Source organism: Megalobrama amblycephala, linkage group LG17, assembly GCF_018812025.1.
Source record: "Megalobrama amblycephala isolate DHTTF-2021 linkage group LG17, ASM1881202v1, whole genome shotgun sequence".
Classification (NCBI taxonomy): Eukaryota; Metazoa; Chordata; class Actinopteri; order Cypriniformes; family Xenocyprididae; genus Megalobrama; species Megalobrama amblycephala.
The window spans coordinates 16,555,724-16,566,801 of NC_063060.1; the positions used below are offsets into that span (position 1 = coordinate 16,555,724).

Consider the following 11,078-nt stretch of genomic DNA (forward strand, 5'->3'; position numbering starts at 1 on the left):
AGTAATGAAAAAATGATCAGAAAAGTGCAGAGGTTTTACCAGAATGTTGTCGGTGATGCAGTTGCGAGTGTAAATGAGATCAAGTTGGTTGCCAGATTTGTGTGTACTTGTGGTTATGAGCCGATTAAGATCGAATGAGGCTAGCAGAGAGTGGAAGTCAGAAGCATAAGGCTTCTCTAGATGAATGTTGAAATCGCCAAAAACTACAAGTGGGCTACCATCCTCTGGGAATGAGGACAGCAGCATGTCCAGTTCCTCTACAAAGGTACCCAGTTGGCCTGGGGGGCGATAAATTACTACGATATGAATTTTGACAGGAATTGAGATTGTAATAGCATGAAACTCAAATGAATTGTAGTTGCACAGAGAGGAATGAGTCGAGTATTTCCAATTGTCAGAAATGAGAAGACCTGTGCCCCCACCCCTCCTATATTGGCGAGGGGTATGAGAGAAAGTGAAGTTGTTAGAGAGAGCAGCAGGGGTTGCTGAGTCCTCTGGACGAATCCAGGTCTCAGTCAAGCCCAAGATATTAAGAGAAGAATTAGTAGCAAAGGCTGGAATGAAGTCAGCTTTGTTAACTGCTGACTGACAATTCCATAGACCCACAGAGACAGAGAGAGGAGTGTTAGTGTTAGAAGAGGAGTAAACAGGATGCAGGTTAGAAGCATTGCGCTGCCTTTTACGTGGGTTAGTGGAGCGTTGCCGAGAGACAACAGGAATGAGTTGAAAGCACATGCTGAGGAAGAAGGAAAAGTGTGAAAGGAGGGAAGAAACTTAAGTGCCTACCGGTTTCGTTGCTCGGTGGAGTCGCGCAGGTAGAGTCGCAGGTCTTTACCCGAGTCGGTCTTCACACGAGGAGGCTGAACGCTCCCGCTGACGCTTCCGCGACAGCGCGCACACACAATTAATATACTGCTTATTAACACGTGATTGAAACGAGCTAGGCCCGCCTTGCAAATCAGCACTGCAAAAGCCTAAACCCGTGAATGGCTGAAAACCGAAACTAACTAAAGCTTAAGTGCGGGCAATAACACCAATAAAGTCTGCAAACGCTCTTGTTATTCTAAACAAGTACAATTAAAATACAATTATAGTCGAGGTAGGAAATAGGACAAACACAGATACGAATTAAATCCTTCCTAGCAGCAAATAATAAACGAAGCAACTGACCCAGAACAGATATTAAGCAAAACACTTACGCGCTCTTGCGTCCGGCACCACTGCCAGCTCGCTAGTCCTGCTCACTTCTGAATTACACGAGTTTAAGTATGCTTAGCCTCGACAGGCCCGCCTTGCAAATCAGCACTGCAAAAGCCTAAACCCGTGAATGGCTGAAAACCGAAACTAACTAAAGCTTAAGTGCGGGCAATAACACCAATAAAGTCTGCAAACGCGGCTGTTATTCTAAACAAGTACAATTAAAATACAATTATAGTCGAGGTAGGAAATAGGACAAACACAGATATGAATTAAATCCTTCCTAGCAGCAAATAATAAACGAAGCAACTGACACAGAACAGATATTAAGCAAAACACTTACGCGCTCTTGCGTCCGTCACCACTGCCAGCTAGCTAGTGTAGGGCATCGCTCGACAGAACTTACCAATGACTTTATCAATGAACAACATGATTGAACAAAGCTTCATTTGGTCCAAAAGATCCATTTCCTGACAGGAAACACCTAGCCTTAACAGAAGTGATGACGTGACTTCTTTTAACAAAGGACTCTGTCTAAAGGACTTCTTAGCTCATCAGCAATAAACTAATCAGAACCCATCACGTGGATCTGATCACATTAAATCTATTGATTCTCTCACAAAACCCTCTTGTATTATCGGACGGAACAGGAAAAGACCCATCAACGGATTTAAAGACGAATCTGTCCTATCAATACCTCCCTTGTGTGAGCAATCCATCCTGACCCGGTCACTCGTGACTCCGGTCAAAGTTTAAACTATGCTTAAGGACTCAATCTTGAATCTCAAAAGGGACAATTGTCGATTACTTAAAATATTAACTATATCTAGAATAACGCATGATATGATGGGATTACTAACATGTTGGAGTCAATGCATTATATGTTGGTATTCCCGTATGCATTTTCTTTCTCTTGTAATCATTGTTTTTAATTAGGTCAGTCTAGTAATATGTGTGGAAGAAGTGTGTCATGTTTGAGTTCTAAATGCAGAATTTATAATTCTCTGTAATTCTGTGTGAATGAAACATTGAAATTCAGTATCAGGAAAATATTAAGAAACATTATAAAGTTGTTAATAAAACAGGAGAATGTTCCACAGATATCACGCGATGTGATCAATAGACAATAGACGAGGCGTGTCTAATCTCCGTAGCAACGTCTCATTGGAGGATCGCTCCTTTAAAACTATGCTGTCCAAACAAGCTAGTGCTGGAAGTCAGAAATCAGTCAGAAGTCGGTCAGAAATCGCTCGAAATCGGTCAGAAGCCGGACTGAAGCACAGTCGTTGAAGCCCGTTAGCCGAAGCACCGCTACTTTGACCACGGCGGAAAAGTCGCATGGGTCATTGATAACTGATTGACCGGGGCTGATTTTCCATCTAACACCCGACTTCAACCACGAGCTGCGCCGCTGATCATTCGACAGCCGTCACATCCAGACTCCGCAACCCTCTGTGAAATATCTGACCAAAGTCTCCCAAGAAGAGAGCCGCTCAAGCCAGACGCTCAGAACAGCACGTTGCACCAGCCAGCAGCATCCTTCAAAGCTTCCGCGCAATCCACAGGGCTTTCCCGAGAAGACTTCACCTGAAAGACAGCCAATCCAGAACGGGATTCCGCTGTACACGAGTCACGGAACAACCCGATTACCTCAGCTGTCACAGCAAATGCAGGTACAAGCAAACTTCTCTCGCTCTTGCTGGAAACTGGTGAAACTCCTTTAAACCTAAAGAATCAAGCCAAAGCTCTGCTTTTGTGATTTTCCTCAGGTTATGAGTTAAGTTAGCACTAAACTTGGGACTTTTCATAACTCATCAACTCCGCAAATGTGTGTGCATGTATGTATGTGTGTGTGTGTGTTTAGCCTTAGTTTCCTGTAATCATTAGAAGTAGTCAATAAATCTTGTTTTGATTTTCACATATACGAGTTTCTTGTGCTGTGTGTCAAATTACTGCCTTAAACGTAAAAGATCAAGTTACCTCTTGCTTATAATATAATAATTACAATAATAACAATAATCATAATAAAATATTGTTACTGTTGGCCGCAGAATAATATTTTATCCAGACTTGGTAAAATACTCTAACCTCAATTTTCGCTGGACGAATAATTGATGAAGTGTTAAATATTAATTCTGAATCATTTACAGTGAATCATTTACAGTTGATTCAATTCTTATTCCCTGTAACAATTAAATTGAGCTAATAAATAGGCTAAGTCCTTACATAATGGTGGAGAAAATTCATGCAGTTTAATCTAATTTGTACACAAAACAAGTAACTTGTGTGATTGTATCTTTTCTTGATCCGGAAGATAGATTAGAAACAGAAACGAGGCTTTTGATTGTCATAACAATGATTGCGCATAAGGCGCTGTGGATGAATGAAATCTGAACTTGAGTTGTTTGTCTGTACGTTTTGTTGTTGTTGTTAAAACTGCAGTAAATGAATCTAAGATTGTCTGCCAAGACAAAAGGAAAGTCGCCTGAGAGCGCACCAGGACAGAGTAAGCGTGTTCCTTGCTTTTGTTCTTTAAGGCCTTGTAGCTATAGTGGATAATATTGCGTGTTCCAATGTTATTTCAACTAAGCTAAAATCCCTGCATGGTTACATTAGAGAGTAGCTACCTAATGTGCCGCCTATATCCGCTCATTCGTGAGATGAGATATTAATACTCTAAACACTACGTGTCTGAGTTTGATTTGAATGGGATTATTTGGAAAATTCTTGATCAAGTATTTGTTGCAGTAAATCCTGCATGTTGTTGCGTGTCCAGAAACTGACACGAATAATTCAGATCGCTGAGATCTCAGTAATGTTACTATTATTAATTGCAGAAAAATCTGTGGATTAATGTGCCTCACTCTAACTTGTGGGTGTTGTTCAGCTCTGAAACATGAGAAGCTGAATGGTTCATTGTCATTGAGAACTGCGCCGTCAGTTCAATGATTAATGTGATTTTGTATGTTCGTTATCTGTGTGCAAAGAGTATAGAACAAGCATACTCTTTTGTTGTGCGTCACGGTCACCACGACAGTGACAGCTGTAACCCGGAAGCCCTAAGAAACCTTTCCCGGGGTAACCTTTAAGTGCGCATGCGCAGTCTGCCAGCGCCATATTCAACTGTGTGTAAACAAAGCTTAGCACAAGCTGAGCTAGCTAAATCTAGCACGGTTGCATTACAGTCTATGTAAAGCTAGTAGCATTGCTAAAGGGCTAGTGGCTAGCATAGCATTTTGTGGTCTGAATGCAATGTTGCAATGTTGGAATGACTTTCTTACTGAACTTTAATTCACTCTAGTGCTTTCACCTCCCTCTCTGTCTAACTTACACATCTTATCTTTTCTCATCTCCTCCCATTTGAAGGAACTTAACAAATGTTAAATTAATAAACCTGGTTTTTAATACCATTTGTTTGAGAGTTCTCTCTCCTAAATTTACTCTTGTCAGTTAAACACTGTTTTGTTTTAGTAATTAGCAATCATCCTGATTACTTTTGAGGACATTTCCTGTTATTTATAATTGCTCTTGTAGATTTTAATGACATCTGGGAATATGAATTTTTGATTGGGAATTTTAATTCGATTTCAATTTTAATTGTAAATCAATTTCATATGGTAGGGATATTTGTGGATTAATTTAATTGTAGTTCCTTACCAACATCTGTCAATTGTAATCATTAACTAATAATTATGGCTTTGAAATTTTAATTTCATTAGTCATTAATTAGGATGTGGGCTTCCCTAATTCAGATGATACTTGATTAATTAATTTGATTATAATTGCTCTCAATGTTTAATGCTGAACCCATTACAATTTTAATTCACAACTTCCAAATTTGAATTCAAAATTTCATTTAAAATAAAGTTTAGTCTCAGACTTTCACTCCCTTAGTCTTTGATTTAATTCATTTATTTAAGGAAAATTTTGGGGGGCTTCCTCAATACTTGGGTCAGTTAACTTGTCCTGCTAGAGCAGCAAGCTAACCCCCTGGGTGTAGCGACTCCCTAGCGCCACCACGCTGGCAACCCTGTAATTTTTCCAAATTTTGGGAGCAAAACTTCACTCTCTTTCTTCTTCTCTCTCTCTCTCTCCCTCTCAGCTGTCCACTTCTGGTTTGACTACTGCTGCTGGTTTTTGGATTTGTACCTGTGAAAGTCATAAAAGCAGAGTGTTTGAGAAATATTTAACAAATATTTGGGAAACGGAACACTTCTTTTAAAATAGTATGACACTCACTTTACCTTCCCTCCTCATCCTGTTATCCTACCCAGCCTAGGCTCGAGCAGGTCGACAAGGAGACTGGTAGGCGTCCATAAACCCTGAGCACGCGTCTAGAAGCGCTTTGAGTGGTGCATGGTTGTCAATCCTACTAAGCTGAGAAACCAATACTGTCATTGTTATTGTTTTTCTTTCGCCCCGAAGGGAATTTTAATAACAATCACAGTCCTGGTACTTTGAAATCCTTTTCAAAACCCCTGTCTAGAACCATCCTTCTAAATTAAATTTTACAAAACTCATTCTGCAAATAGTGTTAAAGACAGACACTTCATTTTATAGGGAAACTGGAAGCACCCCATTATTACTCTGCTCTTTGCTAAATGCTATTCTGTTGTTTCGTGCTTTTCTTTTCTTCTGCTCTTCTCTAGCTGTGCTACCTGTGTGTGCTTACTGATTCTTTTCGCAGAGACTCCGAGCTAGAAGCACATCCACGAGAGGACCACAGTCGAGAACCAGTCTTACCTGCACATTTACACACTCATTACTCATTCCCATTAGCCCACACTTGACATTGCACCCTTACACCTTTGATTTGCCCTGCTTGTTTGTTTTGTTTCGTTGTGTTTTGTTTTGTTCTTTTCTTCAAGGTCTGTGTCAGTTTAGATCTCCCTCGCAGTGCCAAAAACATGTCTCGCACAACAGACCCTGCTGGACACTGGGAGGACCTGGAGACCTGGCTAAGTGTTGTAACAGACAGCATCCTACCTAAAGCCGCTGAAACACTAAAGCATCAGACACAGGACCAGCTGGATGACAACATAGCAAGCCTCATGAAACAAGACCCAAGCCAGAGCTACAGTCACAAAGAACTAGCCAAGATCACCGGCTCCTTAAGCCACACACTCATCGCCACCCTCAAACTGAGCGACAGGCAAGCCGCCCATCGCCAGCAGGAGCTGACACGTGCACAACGACGCATCGAACAGCTGGAGCTGGAGGCTCAGGAATGACAAGAAGGGCCTGATGAAGTGGAACAAGGCGCAAAAGAGGAGATCAACAGGCTAAAAGAGACCCTAGCAGCTACTACGCAAGAAATGGAACGAGGCAGAGCAGACTACGCTGACCTCTCCGACAAGCTACAGTACGCAGAACAGCTACTGGAAAAAGCAAAGACTGACTTCAGAGACAAGAACAGCCGAATTAAAACTCTCGAAACTCACCTGAATGAGTCAAGAAATGAGGTCAGCCGCCTAACACGTCAGCTTGACTACATCAAAGAAGAGTCTGACAGTATTAAAGAGGAACTCAAGCATGCATATGAATTGCGCTGTGAGCCGTCAAGAACACGTCGGACACCGACTTCACCTTTGCCAAGCAGGACCGGCTCCCCTGTTCCTGGACTGGCACATGATCAGAAGGGGGCAGTGCCAAAACAGTCACCTGCTCCCTCCGAAGAATCCTACCTCCCCACTAAGCTAAAAGAACATGCTCCAGCCAACCACAGATCATCTCATGGCTTGGACCTCAGAGACCTTGACAAGCTTGCTAGAAACATTGGCAAATTCACTCCAAATGTGCCAGGTAGTCCAAATGTTCAGAGTTATCTGCAAGATATTGACTTCCATCTGGAAATGAGACCCAATGTCACTGACAAAGATAGACTTTATTTGCTCAGAGCCACATCCAGCTCTGAAGTGCGCAGCTTCCTGGACCGGCAGCCTGCCCACACAAAGACTGATTACCACCTGCTCCGAGAAGCTCTCATCAGAGAGTTTGCCGACCCTGAGTCAGAACGAGGACTAGTGGCTGCCCTGGAAACAAAACAAGGTCGTCACGAAACTCCTCAAGTCTTCTATAGCTGACTCAGGCTAGCATACTTCGGGTCTCGCAACGAACAGAGCATGGAGGAGGAATTGAACTTCAAAACTCTCTTTTGAGAAACCTCCATCCTGGGGTGAGCCACCATCTTGGCATCCTTGCCTGTCCACGCACAATGAGTGCTCAACAGTTAAGAGACTTGGCGCACAAAGCCTACTGTAAACAGAAGATGGCCTTAGAAAAGGGCACCAAAACCACCGCAGTTCTTGACTTCAACACTCAGAGTCAGGGGCTGGCCCTAGAGGGCACCCAGCGTCAAGACCTTGCCAAGCCGACACCCAAAGAGTGGAATGCATCCTCGTCCAACAGAGAGTGGGACTCCCACACTGGAACTCGACCTAAACCGAGAGACAACCGCTGGGATGGACCACGTGGACGACAACGCTCACCTGGACGTCACTGGGAAAATTCATGGAACCAATCAAGACCTCATGAGAGTCATTGGGAGAAAACCTGGAATCAGCCAAGATCATTTGGAAACCCCAGAGGAAAAGGCTCATGGGAATCCAAGGGAAAACGACAAACACACCCTGGAGCAACCAGCCCAAGGAATCGACGAAAAAACTCAAAAAGATTCCAAGCTGACAGAGCTCAAAATGAATCCATACCAGAACAAAAGACTTCACCTTGTTTCGACTCTCAAGAGCTGATGAAAATGATGATGAAAGAGTTCTTCCAACGAAAGGAGGACGACCGGAAGTGGGAAGAGAAAGCGAAACCAGATTCATCCTGACTAGCTGCCGGACGAGATGGCAGCGACCACCTGACTCAACATACCCCAGAGAACAGCACCTCATCTCTCTCTCAGAGAACCACAAGCACCATAACTTCAAATGGACAAGAAGTCCCACCTGAACATCCTGCAAAACAGTCAGAAACCGATCCAACACCTGATGGGTCAGATCACAGCAGCATCCAACAAAGACCTGCTGTGGAAACCACTCCAGTTCCTGAAAGTGCTGTCTTGGTCATCTGCCACTCCTCTGAAGAAAATGAAATAAATGCTGACATCCTACCTCTATCATCCCAAACTCCAGTCCCCCAACTCCTGGGTGATCTCATTGAGAAAGGTATAGCAAGAAAGTTTTACCTCTCCGTTATCATCGAACAACACATCAAGGTCGAAGCCCTCCTCGACACTGGAGCTGACATCACCCTAATGTCAACAGAACTCCTTGAAGAAGTCCAAAACAGAACAAAGAGGTCTAACAGGAACCTTTAAACTTAAAAGGTGTGAGCTGAACCTCCAAGCATATTCCCACACAGGCCTACAACTAAAACATGTGGCCCCAATTCACCTAACAGTGGGACCAATGAACCTTGTTCACCTAGTATACGTCTCACCACTCAACACATATCCTCTCCTCATTGGGAAAGACCTGCTGAACCGCTTTGAACCCTTAATAGACTTCAAACACCTGAAGATATGGACACAAGTCCGTGAGCCTCTGCCCCTCCAGTCAGTAAACTCCAACGAATTGCAGTGTCAAGTCACAGACACCGCCCCCCATCCACTGACTGACGATGCAAGTTCAAAGTCAAGAGCAAGTTCCACTCCAAGCAACAGGAACCAAGACCCATTCCTCTGCTCACTGCAAGCGTCAGACTCAGGTTCCCTCCGAATCATGACTGCCATAAATGTCCAAGACATATCAGTGCCTGATGCAGCATTAGCCCTGTGGGCTGAAAACTCAGCTATCAGCCTGAAGCTCTTCAGAACATTGAAGCAGACAAATCAGAGCATACCACACATCTCGAAGCATAGCCGCTTCCCTCTCAACCCATGGTCAACAACTATGGCTACCTCCAAGATCGTCTGTGCTGCGGACATGCGATGGAATGACAGACTCTTGAGTCACTACTTCCTGGTTGTCCCCAACCTGCCTCATGACATCTACATAGGAGCAGACATCATGGTCCGTATCAACGCCTGCGTTGACACCGTGAATGACGTCATATGGGCTCCCTTGTCACACCAATTGACATCTTCAGTCAACCTCAAGAATCTTCGGTCTGGTCAAACAATACCAGATGCATGCGCCATGATCAATGAGCAAGAAGCCACAATCCCCGCTTACAGCAAGAGTGTCAGTGTCCGCCTCAACATGCGACCTGGCCAGACCCTTAACAGTAAGCTAGGCTTCTTCCAACCTTCCAGGACCTGCCTAAAACTAGGACTGACCTTGGAAGCCACACCTCTCATAGAAGTGTCATCTCGTGCTGTGTATGTGTTGTTCAACAACGGTACGGCCAAAGACATCAATGTGCCAAAAGCCAGTCACCTGGGATGGCTCATCAACCAGGCGTTCCATGACTTTGAACTGACAGTTCCTGTCATCGGCCACATACCAGTTGAACTAATGTCAGATGAATGCCACAACACCGTAACTTTCACAAAGCCCCATGAGATCATCGCCATCACTTCTATTCTGCCGGTGCCTAAAGAAAGTGTCTGCCGATCAGAACTTACAGATGACACTCACCTTGCTGTCTACGCTGTGTCAACACAGACTGCAACAGAGTTACCTGTAGAACTGACCGTCAAGACCCACAGTCCCTCGAATGACTCAGAGGAACCCTATGCTGGGTTCAATGCACAAGTCCAACAAATCCTGAGCGAGGCGGATGCCCTCCACAGTGAAATGGATCGCCAAGGACTTAAAGAAGTTCTGTGCAAATATAAGGACTCCTTCGCAAAGGATTCCCTGGACTGTGGCCTGACTCACCCAAATGCGCCACCGACATTTGTGCGGCAGTACAAGATTTCGATAGCATCATACGAATCAGTGCAAGATATCATTGACTCCATGCTACAAAAGGGGGTCATCCAACCCTGCAACAGCACCTACCCCGACCCAGGAAAAGAATTCTATCTGGAAGCTGGATTCTCCAATCATTGCCTCAGTGCAGGTCTGTACCAGCTCCACGACAAAGACAAACGGGTGGTCGCTTATGCCAGCAAAACCTTGCTTCCCCCAGAATGCAAATACTCAGACTGCGAAAAAGCCTTGCTTTGCACTGTATGGGCCATTCAGCGTTTCTCCAACTACATCGGAGCTCAGAAGGTTATCATTGAAACGTGTCACCAACCAGTGACCTTCCTCAACAGCCAACGAATCAGGGATGGCGTGGTAACCAACGCCCGCATAGCTACCTGGTTAATGACGCTCCAAGGACGGGACGTTGAGGCAAGATATACCCAAAACCACAAATCCTCACTGGGAAACGGGCTAGCAGCCTGTCAGACCTGTTCAACGGACATGCTGAATACCTCAGCAGAAGCCAAAGAACCGGCACCACCGCAACTGACAAACTATAGGTACTTCGAGGAGAATGTGTGTGAAGGCATGCCAACAGCATATGTCGATGGTTGTTCCTACAATCAACAGGGCAACTTGAAAGCGGGAGCAGGCGTGGTCTGGCTCAACAATGACCCTTACCCACCACAACAGTTCAAGTTAGGCCCTCACTCATCGCAATATGCAGAGATAGCAGCCGTCCTCATCACCCTACAACTGGCCGCCTCCCACAACATCAAAGAACTCCTGATATGTACTGACTCGAACTATGCCCGTCTAAGTTTCACATGCCATCTAGCTGGATGGAAACAGAACGGATTCAAGACAGCTAACAACAAGCCTGTCAAACATCAGGAACTTTTCCAAGCATGCGATGCCATTGTCACCACACATGACATGATTATCTACTGGAAAAAGGTCCGTGGTCATTCACGCCAACCAGGGCAAGACAAAGATCTCAATGACCAAACCGATGCCCTTGCC

At 44.5% G+C, this 11,078-nt stretch overlaps 1 pseudogene; it reads left to right on the forward strand.

Moving 5' to 3' along the window:
• The first annotated feature begins 5,165 nt into the window (after positions 1-5,165).
• Positions 5,166-7,295, forward strand: LOC125251003 (annotated as a pseudogene).
• The last annotated feature ends 3,783 nt before the right edge of the window (positions 7,296-11,078 follow it).